This window comes from Salvelinus fontinalis, chromosome 12, assembly GCF_029448725.1.
Source record: "Salvelinus fontinalis isolate EN_2023a chromosome 12, ASM2944872v1, whole genome shotgun sequence".
NCBI classification, from domain to species: Eukaryota; Metazoa; Chordata; class Actinopteri; order Salmoniformes; family Salmonidae; genus Salvelinus; species Salvelinus fontinalis.
In genome coordinates this window covers 37,222,983-37,238,843 of record NC_074676.1, presented here as the reverse complement: position 1 = coordinate 37,238,843, position 15,861 = coordinate 37,222,983, and the positions used below count along the sequence as shown (strand labels likewise).

General features: G+C 45.5%; 1 protein-coding gene and 1 pseudogene across 1 annotated transcript in view; both read right to left on the bottom strand.

The window, feature by feature from the left end:
- Positions 1 to 419, bottom strand: part of LOC129867310 (ceramide synthase 1-like) — a 72,118-nt gene extending 71,699 nt beyond the window's left edge. The window contains exon 1 of the mRNA XM_055940632.1: positions 183 to 419. The gene's annotated coding sequence lies outside the window, so the exon portion shown is untranslated. The remainder of the gene's footprint in view (positions 1 to 182) is intronic.
- Positions 420 to 1,427: 1,008 nt separating this feature from the next.
- On the bottom strand, positions 1,428 to 7,637 carry LOC129867312 (coatomer subunit epsilon-like; annotated as a pseudogene).
- Between the last annotated feature and the right edge of the window lie 8,224 nt (positions 7,638 to 15,861).

The window sequence follows — 15,861 nt, the reverse complement described above, 5'->3', positions numbered from 1 at the left end:
GTACAGGATGCCGACTTTCCCAGAAAACACGTTGATACTGTAGAGGAATTTCTACATGAATTGAATGGCCCACTCATTTACAAAATAGATAATTTCACATGCAAAATAAAAATGTATCTGTGAACAGCTGGAGGCAGGGCTTTCTCCTATAGAGCTCCATTTTTATGGAATGGTCTGCCTACCCATGTGAGAGACGCAGACTCGATCTCAACCTTTAACGAACCGCCCTTGCTGTCTCTGCCTGGCCGGTTCCCCTCTCTCCACTGGGATTCTCTGCCTCTAACCCTATTACAGGGGCTGAGTCACTGGTTTACTGATGCTCTTCCATGCTGTCCCTAAGAGGGGTGCGTCACTTGAGTTGGTTGAGTCGCTGACATGGTCTTCATGTCTGGGCTGGCGCCCCCCTTGGGTTGTGCCGTGGCGGAGATCTTTGTGGGCTATACTCGGCCTTGTCTCATGATGGTAAATTGGTGGTTGAATATATCCCTCTAGTGGTGTGGGGGCTGTGCTTTGGCAAAGTGGGTGGGGTTATATCCTTCCTGTTTGGCCCTGTCCGGGAGTATCATCGGATGGGGCCACAGTGTCTCCTGACCCCTCCTGTCTCAGCCTCCAGTATTTATGCTGCAGTAGTTTATGTGTCGGGGGGCTAGGGTCAGTTTGTTATATCTGGAGTATTTCTCCTGTCTTATCCGGTGTCCTGTGTGAATTTAAGTATGCTCTCTCTTTCTTTCTCTCTCTTGGAGGACCTGAGCCCTATGACCATGCCTCAGGACCACCTGGCATGATGACTCCTTGCTGTCCCCAGTCCACCTGGCTGTGCTGCTGCTCCAGTTTCAACTGTTCTGCCTGCGGCTATGGAACCCTGACCTGTTCACCGGACGTGCTACCTGTCCCAGACCTGCTGTTTTCAACTCTCTAGAGACAGCAGGAGCAGTAGAGATACTCTCAATGATAGGCTATAAAAAGCCAACTAACATTTACTCCTGAGGTGCTGACTTGTTGCACCCTCAACAACTACTGTGATTATTATTATTTGACCATGCTGGTCATTTATGAACATTTGAACATCTTGGCCATGTTCTGTTATAATCTCCACCCGGCACAGCCAGAAGGACTGGCCACCCCTCATAGACTGGTTCCTCTCTAGGTTTCTTCCTAGGTTTTGGCCTTTCTAGGGAGTTTTTCCTAGCCACCGTGCTTCTACACCTGCATTGCTTGCTGTTTGGGGTTTTAGGCTGGGTTTCTGTACAGCACTTTGATATCAGCTGATGTAAGAAGGGCTATATAAATTAATTTGATTTGAATGAGACATAAGTGGGAAAAGATGGTCTACCTCCAGCAAGTATCAACGGGCCGCATTTCAAGAATTTCAACAGAAAGTTTCACACTGACACACACTGAGTGTAAACAGGGTCATAAAACATGTATTGTCAATTCAGAGAAATGTTTATAGAAAACAGTTACACAGGAGGCATTTTACAATTTAGAGAAATGCAAATGTTACAAACAGAGACATTATCAAAAGGGACATTTCATGTACTACAACTACTTCAGAGTATAAATAAAATCTGTGTCCACCACATAAAAGGTCATATTATTATGATAAAGTTCTGCAAAAAAATAGTTTAAAAAAATATATATAAAAATGTCTAAATGTGCATGTCAATTTTAATCCATTCAATTTAGAGTTTGCCATATTGATAGACAAAAAAGATATGGCGAAATCATTTGTGTGTCGAGTATTCATAATGTTTTGGGATCCTAACAGATTCCTCCATTGTGTCAAACAGTCGCAGTGGGAGCGTACTGCATCGCCAGTCTGTCAAATTCATTCTCCTGAGGCAAGAAAAAAAAATTACATTTAACACACAGTAGAACATGTTTAACTAGTAAAACTGTTGTGCACTGCAATAACCTGGTCCGTTGAGTGAAACGAACTGACATTTTAATGTTTACTTACACTTCTTTATTGGGTAATTATGTGTAGTGAACTCTGAGTCAAAATCAGACAGTTTTTAAATGATCTCATTGGACTAGATATCCTGCAGTGCTACCAATCAAATCATTTGATTTAGTTCCAAGAGAGCAAAGACTGACCAACAGCTGTAGAATGCATTGATTCAAGATGTAGCAGAACTGTGTACGAGCAAATGTAATCAACATACCTTGGCCAGGTAATCTTTAAGGAAGAGGTGAGCTCTATGGGCGTCTTTCAGTTGAGAGAGACAGATTGATGTTAAAGACATGCCCCTGAACTTCGGCAACTACTTAGTATTTTTTTTATACTTTCCGCTTTGGGCTGGATGTGTCAATGAGTACGGTTACATGCACACAATCATGTGATTATTGAGAAGTCAGATTAATATAATATTCCAATAAAACGTTTACATGCTTTGCAAGAAGGACGATTTCCCTAATAACCCTGTTTACATGAACACTTCTGAAATCAGGCTACCTGATGGGACTGATAAATGTAGAAAATCACCTATCAAAATAAACGTTCTACCACAGGGAACATGTTATTTTTGGGAAGCCTATTTGATTCTGAGTTTGTATGCGAAAACTACTTTAAAACGTACATTGTTGTTTCGAACTCACTTCACTCGCGCTAAAAGGGGAGGCTCGCTCAGATGGCGCTGGCATATTCGCAAATCAAATACACAGCTGGAATGCCAATTAAGGTGTTTACATGTCCTAATAATTTGAAAGACTGCTCAGAAAACCATATGTTTTAATCGGCGTATGCTTACTTAAAATGTGGACCTTACGCCAGTTAAGATAAGTGTTTACATGACTATTGCATAATCTGCCTACTGGCATGAATCCGTTTAACATTGAATTATTAGTGTACATGGAAACAGTCACTGTGTAGTTCATACATGCATAATCTAAGAGCAGAATTACTGTTTTACCTCAATTAGCCAGGAAATCCCTAGTTTGAAGGCAATTATTTTTCTGGAAGTTGTGCTACATTTTCCCAAACGTGGGCCAGCCTCCTAGCAGCTAACAAGATGCACCCACAGCAGTGTGAGAACAATGACGTGGTGCACATAGTGTAATCGGAAAGTATTCAGACCCCTTCCCTTTTTCCACATTACAGCCTTATTCTAAAATGGATTAAACTGTATTTTTTTAATACACAATACCCCATAATGACAAAGCGAAAACAGTTTTTTAGAAATGTTTGCAATTGTATAAAATGTAAAAAAAAAAACAGATACCTTATTTACATAAGCTATGAGACTCGTAATTGAGCTCAGGTGCATCCTGTTTCTACTGATCATCCTTGAGATGTTTCTACAACTTGATTGGAGTACATCTGTAGTAAAATCAATTGATTGGACATGATTTGGAAAGGCACACACCTGTCTATATAAGGTCCCACAGTTGACAGTGCATGACAGAGCAAAAACCAAGCCATGGGGTCGAAGGAATTGTCCATAGAGCTCAAAGACAGGAGTTTGCCAAAAGGCACCTAAGGACTCAGACCATGAGAAAAAAGATTCTCTGGTCTGATGAAACCAAGATTTAACTATTTGGCCTGAATGCCAAGTGTCACATTTGGAGGAAACTTGGCACCATCCCTACGGTGAAGCATGGTGGTGGCAGCATCATGCTGTGGTGATGTTTATCAGGGACTGGGAGACTAGTCAGGATCGAGGGAAAGATGAACGGAGCAAAGTACAGAGAGATCCTTGATGAAAACCTGCTCCAGAGCACTCAGGACCTCAGACTGGGGAAAAGGTTCACCTTCCAACAGGACAACAACCCTAAGCACACAGCAAAAACAACACAGGAGTGGCTTTGGGACAAGTCTCTGAATGTCTGTGAGTGGCACACACAGAGCCCGGACTTGAACCTGATTAAACATCTCTGAAGAGACCTGAAAATAGCTGCGCAGCGACGCTCCCCATCCAACCTGACAGAGCTTGAGGGGATCTGCAGAGAAGAATGGGAGAAACTCCCCAAATACAGGTGTGCCAAGCTCGTAGCGTCATACCCAGGACTCAAGGCTGTAATCACTGCCAAAGTTGCTTCAACAAAGCACTGAGTAAAGGGTCTGAATACTTATGTAAATGGGATTATTTTATATTTTTAATGCATTTGCACACAAAAAAAAGAAGTGTAGATTGATGAAAAACTATTTAATATATTTTAGAATAAGGCTGTAACGTAACAAAATGTGGAAAAAGTCAAGGGCTCTGAATACTTCCTGAATGCACTGTATGTGATGCAATTTTTGGGGACCACTTTTGACTCGTGATTGCTACTTTCAGAACTACTGGCTAAAAAGTATAGAAAAGTACCAGAGAATCCTTTTAAGGAAGTTAATGCCAAAAATAATTTATCATAAATCATTAGAACAAGGTCTACTCTTTATACACCAGTTGTAGATATCCTTGATTGGGTAATTATCAGTAATTAGATTGAACCCATTGAAGACAGCATTCTGTAGACAATAACAATTCTATTGATAATTTACTCACTATCACCTCAATCTGGCACAGAAAATATTTTTTGAAAGCTTTATCGCTACAATAGTGTTCTTGAGTTGTACTTGCGGTTTAAAAAGAGCACAATAACCTGAGGAATCCCCATAAACCGATATAGGTCCAAAGTCTCACCTCAGGAGCTTTGACCAAGTGCTGGGTCAGCACAATCAGGTTGATCAGAGTCTCAGGGCGGCTGCTGTCCTGTTATGGGGAAAATCAGAGTTTGGAAAACACCCAGTTTCTCACAGCAGTGTCTCAATGCACTGTATGACCTTACTCACTACCCTGCTTCCTTCACACATGTTCAACCACACGTTTTGAAATGTGTATATGACAACTTTAATAATAGTGTATTCACATCAATTACTGGTCATAGTCTAAACAAGAGCGTAAAATGTGGGAGATGATCTTTTTGTGTAAGTATTTAACCAAGGATCAGTCTTCCATGACACCCCAACAAGGTACTGGTTATGCTCTGGCCAATACATTTTTTCTCATCTCAGATTAACTGCAGGCCACGGGGACAAAAATATAGCATTTGGCACTACCTACTGTTCAATTGAAAAAGTTGCAAGTATTTCCCTTAAAATGACACTAAACTTGTATTGCTCTGTGGTTGGATGAGACAACAGACATCACCAATTGGTTAAACTAATTCAAATGGTATTATTCAAGTCACTGTAACGTCCTATAATGTTATGCTATCAGTTAGTGTTAATCTTTATTTAAAAACAACCCTTTACAAATCTCTACAGATTCCTCTGTAGAATAAGATATTAGAGTGTATTTGAGGCAAGTAATGACCTTGTCTAGTGCCTCCTGGAGAACTCCCTCTGCCTCCTCCCACTTGTTGTGGGCCATATGGCAGGCAGCCTGGCCATTAAGCAGAAGCAGAGTTGGGGAGTACTTATCCGACATCTCCTGGAAGATGTAGTAAGCATCCTGCAGCTTCTCTCCTCCCTTTAAAAAAGGAAAAAAGCATGAGTCCAGTTTTCTTTTCTGTTCAGATGAAAAACTGAAATTGAGTTTTATTCTTAATGACTGCACAAAAAGCTGAATTCAATCCTAAAGTGATGACTACTTTTAGAGTGAGAGTGGTGATCTGTCAATAAAAGCCCATTTATTTCAGGTGGAAGGCATATGGGGCCCGCTGCACTGAAGTATTCTAGCATGTAGGAGGGCTTCACCAGGGCCTAAAATGACCTTTTTGGTCCACCAGCCACTGTGGCAGGTAGATTGAAAAATCTACCTGCCACTCTGATTTTTTTAATACCAGCCAAAAAACGTTTTCCACCATACAAAAAACAGATGACCATTCTTTGTAATCTTGCCAAAACAATTATTAGTAAGAAGTAATGTGATATATTGCTAAATTTCAGAGTGGGAGGTTACCGTGGTAACGGGGCCACTCGAGTCTGTCAGGTGCATCTGTGTGTGTGTGTGTGATTTAAAATCGCACTAGTAGTAGACGGCATCTCTTCGCTATCAGTTGAAGCAGCAGACTCAAACTAACATTAAAAAAACAACCTTGCTTGTGAACAAAACAATGTAAATATAAAAGAAACACAAGGACAAAGTCTCACTTTGTACACTTTCAAGTAAACTAGACAAACTTATGCCTGTGCGCAGCACCTCCAAAAATGAATCTATCACCACAGTGCACAAAGCCAGGCAGTGTTGCTGTGCGAGGTGGGATATAGATTTGTATTTCTTTATGCGATTAGCAGCTATGAAACAAAATGGCATAAATATTTTGAAAACAGCTACTGCAGCATTTGTCTGCTATAAATCACAACTCGCACATGTGCTCACTTTTTATTTGCATGTGCGAATGGGATGACCACCCAGCAAATTGACCACCCGCCTACGTGGCTTGTGAAATAGACATTCTTGACCGCCAATACCTAAATATACCAGCATTTGGCAGGTGGCTGGTGTTCATTTTATGCCCTGGTCTTCACTATGGGCTGACACTCACAACAGCGATGTTGACCCAAGCCGTGGATAGTTAGGTCAGTGTGGCATCTTCGTCCTGCTCCTGCATTTTCTTCAGCTCTTTCCTTTGAATGGCAGGTGTTAAAATAAGTATACAATGCCATATTTGATCAACACTTAAATTTGCTGAATCCTTTTAGGTCAATTTATTTAAAAGTATTTAAAAGGAATTTAAATCAGATGCCGTGTTGAGCGGACATACCTTGCCATATCAACACGTTCTAAACTCAGCAGCACCTGAATGGTCATTGCCATGCTGAAAAGAACAAGAGGGACGTAAACGTACTGAATCACCCATAACAGGGGCTACAAACATTAATAGTATCCTGTGATTGTCTTTACCATTCCAGACTTCCTCCCTGGTGCAGGGAACGCAGGGCAGCGTCAGAGTTCATCTAGTAAATGGACGCAGCCATGACCAGGAAGGTTGTGTTGGCCGCATCTACACTCTTGGCCATCTTCTTGTCAAGTTCAGCCACAACGGCATCCCTGCACAAAAAAAACAACAATATTGTAACGCCAGCTAAGGAGTCAACAAAGAGCATTTCATCTTGAGTTGTGTATTGACAGTTTACAATAACAATTCTGAAAACGAATGGGTTCAGACCTTTTGCCCTCGTTGGAGCAATACTCAGCAAACATCTTGACAGCCTGGAGCTTTGGCGAGGAACTGGCCTTGATGTCATCCATCACCACAGCATACTTCCTCTGAAACAAGACAGAATGAGGCGTGTTCGCTAATTGCACATGCTGATAGGTGGTGGAACAAAAATGTACACTCCTATAAACTGACTGTCCCGGCTATGTTACCTGTGCAATGTAGGCTCTGTACAGAAACATGTCTCTCTCAACCTCCTTCTCAGGTGTTGATGGCTGCAAAGAGGAAAATAAGTAGTTGACTTTTTCGTTTTAACGTTAGCTAGTTCATTACTATAGAGATGTTAGCTAGTTGATTTGTTAGCTATACAGTTCAGTGTCATACAGCGACACTTGAAAAAGATATAGGCTTAGCCACATTGTACAAACGGTTTACCATCAGATAATTACCTTAACTTTCTGGGCTTCATTTATACATTGTTGATAACTGCTGATATAATAAGCATTTTTCACATCGAAGAGCTCATCAACATCTCCTTGTTGCGCCGCCATGTTGACTGGATGACTTCCTGGACATGTAGTGCCGACGCGTCATCACACAACGTATTTACTAAGGTGCATGGGCGATGTTCTTCTTCTCCTGTCAGTTTCGTTTTAATTTAACTAGGCACTTGCCCAGTTAAGAATAAATTCTTGGGCCTCCCGGGTAGCGCAGTGGTCTAGGGCACTGCATCGCAGTGCTAACTGAGCCACCAGAGTCTCTGGGTTCGCGCCCAGGCTCTGTCGCAGCCGGCCGCGACCGGGAGGTCCGTGGGGCGACGCACAATTGGCATAGCGTCGTCCGGGGTAGGGAGGGTTTGGCCGGTAGGGATATCCTTGTCTCATCGCGCTCCAGCGACTCCTGTGGCGGGCTGGGCGCAGTGCGCGCCAACCAAGGGGGCCAGGTACACGGTGTTTCCTCCGACACATTGGTGCGGCTGGCTTCCGGGTTGGAGGCGTGCTGTGCTAAGAAGCAGTACGGCTGGTTGGGTTGTGCTTCGGAGGACGCATGGCTTTCGACCTTCGTCTCTCCCGAGCCCGTACGGGAGTTGTAGCGATGAGACAAGGTAGTAATTACTAGCGATTGGATACCACGAAAATGGGATACAAATTTTAAAAAATCTATTAAAAAAAAAAAAAAAAAAAAGAACATTTACAACGGACGGCCTACCCCGGCCAAACCCTAACGACGCTGGGCCAATTATGCGCCGACCTATGGGACTCCCATTCACGGCCGGTTGTGATACAGCCTGGAATCGAACCAGGGTCCGTAGTGATGCCTCTAGCACTGACACAATGCAGATAGCCCAGTTAGCCAATGTGCGGAAGGACTGGTTGGTTGGGCCAATTGAGGTAGTATGTACATATGTACATGAATGCATAGTTAAAGTGCATATATGATAAACAGAGAGTAGCAGCAGAGTAAAAGAGGGTTTGGGGGGGCACACAATGCAAATAGTCCAGGTAGCCATTTGATTACATGTTCAGGAGTCTTATGGCTTGGGAGTAAAAACTGTTGAGAAGCCTTTTTGTCCAAGACTTGGCACTCCGGTACCGCTTGCCATGCGGTGGTAGAGAGAACAGTCTATGACTGGGGTGGCTGGGGTCTTTGACAATTTTTAGGGCCTTCCTCTGACACTGCCTGGTGTAAAGGTCCTGGATGGCAGGCAGCTTAGCCCCAGTGATGTACTGGGCCGTACGCACTACCTCTGTAGTGCCTTGCGGTCAGAGGACGAGCAATTGCCGTACCAGGCAGTGATGCAACCAGTCAGGATGCTCTCGATGTTGCAGCTGTAGAACCTTTTGAGGATCTCAGGAACCATGCCAAATCTCTTTAGTTTCCTGAGGGGGAATAGGCTTTGTCGTGCCCTCTTCACGACTGTCTTGGTGTGTTTGGACCATTCTAGTTTGTTGATGTGGACGCCAAGGAACTTGAAGCTCTCAACCTGCTCCACTACAGCCCCGTCGATGAGAATAGGGGCGTGCTCAGTCCTCCTTTTCCTGTAGTCCATAATCATCTCCTTAGTCTTGGTTACGTTGAGGGAAAGGTTGTTAGTCTGGCACCACCCGGCCAGGTCTCTAACCTCCTCCCTATAGGCTGTTTCGTTGTTGGTAATCAGGCCTACCAATGTTGTGTTGTCTGCAAACTTAATGATGGTGTTGGAGTTGTGCCTGGCCATGCAGTCGTGGGTGAAAAGGGAGTACAGGAGGGGACTGAGCACGCACCCCTGGGGGGTTCCAGTGTTCAGGATCAGCGTGGCATTTGTGTTGCTACCTACCCTCACCACCTGGGGGCGGCCCGTCAGGAAGTCCAGGATCCAGTTGCAGAGGGAGGTGTTTAGTCCCAGGATCCTTAGCTTAGTGATGAGCTTTGAGGGTACTATGGTGTTGAACACTGAGCTGTAGTCAATGAATAGCATTCTCACATAAGTGTTCCTTTTGTCCAGGTGGGAAAGGGCAGTATGGAGTGCAATAGAGATTGCATCATCTGTGGATCTGTTTGGGCAGTATGCAAATTGGAGTGGGTCTAGGGTTTCTGGGATAATGGTGTTGATGTGAGCAATTACCAGCCTTTCAAAGCACTTCATGGCTACGGACGTGAGTGCTACGGGTCTGTAGTCATTTAGGCAGGTTGCCTTTGTGTTCTTGGGCACAGGGACTATGGTGGTCAAACTCCCTCACGACGCCAGGACAGCGGAGTCAATCACCACCTTCCGGAGACACCTGAAACCCCACCTCTTTAAGGAATACCTAGGATAGGATAAAGTAATCCTTCTGACCCCCCCCCCCCCCCTTAAAAGATTTAGATGCACTGTTGTAAAGTGGCTGTTCCACTGGATGTCATAAGGTGAATGCACCAATTTGTAAGTCGCTCTGGATAAGAGCGTCTGCTAAATGACTTAAATGTAATGTAAATGTGGTCTGCTTGAAACATGTTGGTATTACAGACTCAATAGGGACATGTTGAAAATGTCAGTGTAGACACCTGCCAGTTGGTCAGCACATGCCCGGAGCACACGTCCTGGTAATCCGTCTGGCCCCGCAGCCTTGTGTATGTTGACCTGTTTAAAGGTCTTACTCGCGTTGGCTACGGAGAGCATGATCACACAGTCGTTCGGGAACAGCAGATGCTCTCATGCATGCCTCAGTAATTACCATAGCTATACATGCCACAAAGTCTACCTATTTAACCTTTAAAATGTCAGGATCCTGCTGGTGAAAGGCAACCCCTGCATCGTAGGCCTATCCACTACCATGGACTCTTCTGGGGCACCATTCAAACCCTCAACCCTTTTCCCTGCTGCATGTGAAATGCTCTGTAAAACCCTGACTTTGACCACCTCATTCTCTTTCACCCTTGTGGGGCATTCGGAAGACGTGGCTTCAATGGGTAGGCCGTCGTTGTAAATAAGAATTTGTTCTTTACTGACTTGCCTAGTTAAAATAAAAATAGCAACATGTCATATTTATCACTTTTATAACACATAATATGATCCTTTCCACATCTTGGACATATCCGGAACTACATCCGGTTTGGAGCGAGCGGTCGCATTCGCATTCGCTCCGCAGGTAGTATAACTTTTCATTACATTTCATTACATTTCATTATAGTACAACGGTTTGATTTGTCTAACCTTAGCAATTTCTTCTCAGCTAGCTACATAGCCGTCTTTGTATCAAAGATAATTGCGTAATTATCGTATTTCGTCGTCCTATCGTAGCCCACACTGCTTTCTGCCCAGCAGCTAGCCAGCTAGCCAGCTAGCAAACGTCCACCGTCTACCGAATAGTAGTATAACTTTTCATTACATTTCATTACATTTCAACGGTTTGATTTGTCTAATCTTAGCAACTTCTTCTTAGCTAGCTACATAGCCGTCTTTGTATCAAAGATAATTGCGTAATTATCGTATTTCGTCGTCCTAACGCAGTCTACACTGCTATCTGCCCAGCAGCTAGCCAGCTAGCCAGCTAGCAAGCTAGCAAACGTCCACCGTCTACCGAATACCAGCACTGTAGAAACTATTACACTCAACGGAACGACTTGATTAGTGTAGTGTTAGCTAGCTACATAGTTGTCTTTGCTGTCTTCGTATCCAAGATAATTGGGTAGTTCAGAGTGTTTAGTTTTAGAGTGATTATCTTAATTTACCGAGGTTAGCTAGCCAGCTATTTGTCGTCCTTAACGTAGGAAACACTGCTAGCTAGCCAGCAGCTAGCCAACGTCTACCGAATAGAACTTCCGCACTCAACAACCCGGTCGCATTCCGCTTGCTCCACAGGTAGTATCACATTTTTATTTCATTACAGTACAACGGTTTGATTTGTTTGATCGTAGCTAGCTACATAGCTAGCTACATAGCCGTCTTTGTATCAGAGATAATTGTGTAGTCTAGAGCGATTTTCTAGGTTAGCTAGCCAGCTATTGTCGTTCTTTTAACGCAACGTAACGTAATCAACACTGCTAGCTAGCCAGCTAGCCACCGAATAGCAGCACTGTAGCAGCACTGTAGAAACTATTACACTCAACGGAACGACTTGATTAGTGTAGTGTCAACAACGCAGCCACTGCCAACTAGCCTACTTCAGCAGTACTGTATCAGTTTAATCATTTTAGTCAATAAGATTCTTGCTACGTAAGCTTAACATTCTGAACATTCGAGACGTGTAGTCCACTTGTCATTCCAATCTCCTTTGCATTAGTGTAGCCTCTCCTGTAGCCTGTCAACTATGTGTCTGTCTATCCCTGTTCTCTCCTCTCTGCACAGACCATACAAACGCTTCACACCGCGTGGCCGCGGCCACCCTAATCTGGTGGTCCCAGCGCGCACGACCCACGTGGAGTTCCAGGTCTCCGGTAGCCTCTGGAACTGCCGATCTGCGGCCAACAAGGCAGAGTTCATCTCAGCCTATGCCTCCCTCCAGTCCCTCGACTTCTTGGCACTGACGGAAACATGGATCACCACAGATAACACTGCTACTCCTACTGCTCTCTCTTCGTCCGCCCACGTGTTCTCGCACACCCCGAGAGCAGCTGGTCAGCGGGGTGGTGGCACCGGGATCCTCATCTCTCCCAAGTGGTCATTCTCTCTTTCTCCCCTTACCCATCGGTCTATCGCCTCCTTTGAATTCCATGCTGTCACAGTCACCAGCCCTTTCAAGCTTAACATCCTTATCATTTATCGCCCTCCAGGTTCCCTCGGAGAGTTCATCAATGAGCTTGATGCCTTGATAAGCTCCTTTCCTGAGGACGGCTCACCTCTCACAGTTCTGGGCGACTTTAACCTCCCCACGTCTACCTTTGACTCATTCCTCTCTGCCTCCTTCTTTCCACTCCTCTCCTCTTTTGACCTCACCCTCTCACCTTCCCCCCCTACTCACAAGGCAGGCAATACGCTTGACCTCATCTTTACTAGATGCTGTTCTTCCACTAACCACATTGCAACTCCCCTCCAAGTCTCCGACCACTACCTTGTATCCTTTTCCCTCTCGCTCTCATCCAACACTTCCCACACTGCCCCTACTCGGATGGTATCGCGCCGTCCCAACCTTCGCTCTCTCTCCCCCGCTACTCTCTCCTCTTCCATCCTATCATCTCTCCCCTCTGCTCAAACCTTCTCCAACCTATCTCCTGATTCTGCCTCCTCAACCCTCCTCTCCTCCCTTTCTGCATCCTTTGACTCTCTATGTCCCCTATCCTCCAGGCCGGCTCGGTCCTCCCCTCCCGCTCCGTGGCTCGACGACTCATTGCGAGCTCACAGAACAGGGCTCCGGGCAGCCGAGCGGAAATGGAGGAAAACTCGCCTCCCTGCGGACCTGGCATCCTTTCACTCCCTCCTCTCTACATTTTCCTCTTCTGTCTCTGCTGCTAAAGCCACTTTCTACCACTCTAAATTCCAAGCATCTGCCTCTAACCCTAGGAAGCTCTTTGCCACCTTCTCCTCCCTCCTGAATCCTCCTCCCCCCCCCCCCCTCCTCCCTCTCTGCAGATGACTTCGTCAACCATTTTGAAAAGAAGGTCGACGACATCCGATCCTCGTTTGCTAAGTCAAACGACATCGCTGGTTCTGCTCACACTGCCCTACCCTGTGCTCTGACCTCTTTCTCCCCTCTCTCTCCAGATGAAATGTCGCGTCTTGTGACGGCCGGCCGCCCAACAACCTGCCCGCTTGACCCTATCCCCTCCTCTCTTCTCCAGACCATTTCCGGAGACCTTCTCCCTTACCTCACCTCGCTCATCAACTCATCCCTGACCGCTGGCTACGTCCCTTCCATCTTCAAGAGAGCGAGAGTTGCACCCCTTCTGAAAAAACCTACACTCGATCCCTCCGATGTCAACAACTACAGACCAGTATCCCTTCTTTCTTTTCTCTCCAAAACTCTTGAACGTGCCGTCCTTGGCCAGCTCTCCTGCTATCTCTCTCAGAATGACCTTCTTGATCCAAATCAGTCAGGTTTCAAGACTAGTCATTCAACTGAGACTGCTCTTCTCTGTATCACGGAGGCGCTCCGCACTGCTAAAGCTAACTCTCTCTCCTCTGCTCTCATCCTCCTAGACCTATCGGCTGCCTTCGACACTGTGAACCATCAGATCCTCCTCTCCACCCTCTCCGAGTTGGGCATCTCCGGCGCGGCCCACGCTTGGATTGCGTCCTACCTGACAGGTCGCTCCTACCAGGTGGCGTGGCGAGAATCTGTCTCCTCACCACGCGCTCTCACCACTGGTGTCCCCCAGGGCTCTGTTCTAGGCCCTCTCCTATTCTCGCTATACACCAAGTCACTTGGCTCTGTCATAACCTCACATGGTCTCTCCTATCATTGCTATGCAGACGACACACAATTAATCTTCTCCTTTCCCCCTTCTGATGACCAGGTGGCGAATCGCATCTCTGCATGTCTGGCAGACATATCAGTGTGGATGACGGATCACCACCTCAAGCTGAACCTCGGCAAGACGGAGCTGCTCTTCCTCCCGGGGAAGGACTGCCCGTTCCATGATCTCGCCATCACGGTTGACAACTCCATTGTGTCCTCCTCCCAGAGCGCTAAGAACCTTGGCGTGATCCTGGACAACACCCTGTCGTTCTCAACTAACATCAAGGCGGTGGCCCGTTCCTGTAGGTTCATGCTCTACAACATCCGCAGAGTACGACCCTGCCTCACACAGGAAGCGGCGCAGGTCCTAATCCAGGCACTTGTCATCTCCCGTCTGGATTACTGCAACTCGCTGTTGGCTGGGCTCCCTGCCTGTGCCATTAAACCCCTACAACTCATCCAGAACGCCGCAGCCCGTCTGGTGTTCAACCTTCCCAAGTTCTCCCACGTCACCCCGCTCCTCCGCTCCCCCCACAGGCTTCCAGTTGAAGCTCGCATCCGCTACAAGACCATGGTGCTTGCCTACGGAGCTGTGAGGGGAACGGCACCTCAGTCCCCACAGGCTCTGATCAGGCCCTACACCCAAACAAGGGCACTGCGTTCATCCACCTCTGGCCTGCTCGCCTCCCTACCACTGAGGAAGTACAGTTCCCGCTCAGCCCAGTCAAAACTGTTCGCTGCTCTGGCCCCCCAATGGTGGAACAAACTCCCTCACGACGCCAGGACAGCGGAGTCAATCACCACCTTCCGGAGACACCTGAAACCCCACCTCTTTAAGGAATACCTAGGATAGGATAAAGCAATCCTCCTGACCCCCCCCCCCCCCCCTTAAAAGATCTTGATGCACTATTGTAAAGTGGCTGTTCCACTGGATGTCATAAGGTGAATGCACCAATTTGTAAGTCGCTCTGGATAAGAGCGTCTGCTAAATGACTTAAATGTAAATGTAATGTAAATGTAATGTAAATGTAAATGTAAATGTAAATATCGGCTTCTCCCTTCTGCAAACACTTGCTACATGACCAAAAGCTTTACAATGATCGCAGTGCATTGGTCTTGGGATAAATGTTCTGATTCTGTAGTTAATATACCCTAACTGCACTTGAGTAGGGAGAAACATATTTTTAAAAAACAGATACACTTCACGTTTTCACCATTCATAACACGATTCATCCGACGTGCTTCAATCACTCCAGGAATATTTTTTTATTTCTTCAAAATCAACTTTCCACGAGACGCCAGATTTAAAAAAAACCTTGAGGGGTGCCCTGTTTTGAAGAGACACACACGACACTTCATACTTATCAAATCGGTTAAGACAACAACGCACCTTCCTTCTGATCCACAGAAGCACATAAAAAATCTAAACAAACCCACCTCTCGGGATCCGCACAGCCTTGCCTTTACCCAGCACTCTCTCCACCAGTTTGGATAACTGAAATGGTTTCTTAAAGACTGGTTCTCTGCTCAGCTGCTCCTCATTAACAAACCGTACTCCTACTAGATACGAAGGGTCATTCTCATCACTGTATACCACTTTGCTCCGTTTTCCTTTATTTTGGACAATACTCAAATTATCCTTGATTCTACCACTATTGTATTCAGAATCCACTCCATCATCTCATTCCGCCATCTTTCGTTCGTCGTCCGGTCGCCTCGACCTCTCACTCGTCCATTCGATCCCCTATGGGCTATGTTTTTGAAATGTTGTCTTGTTACCATGTTTGATTACATTCGTTTATTTATATAAAAAATCCAGTTAATACACAACATTACATAATTTATGCTCATGTGTGTCCATTGGTTTCTGTTTACACGAAAATATTTGTCTTTTGCCTACTAATCACAGAGAATATGGAAA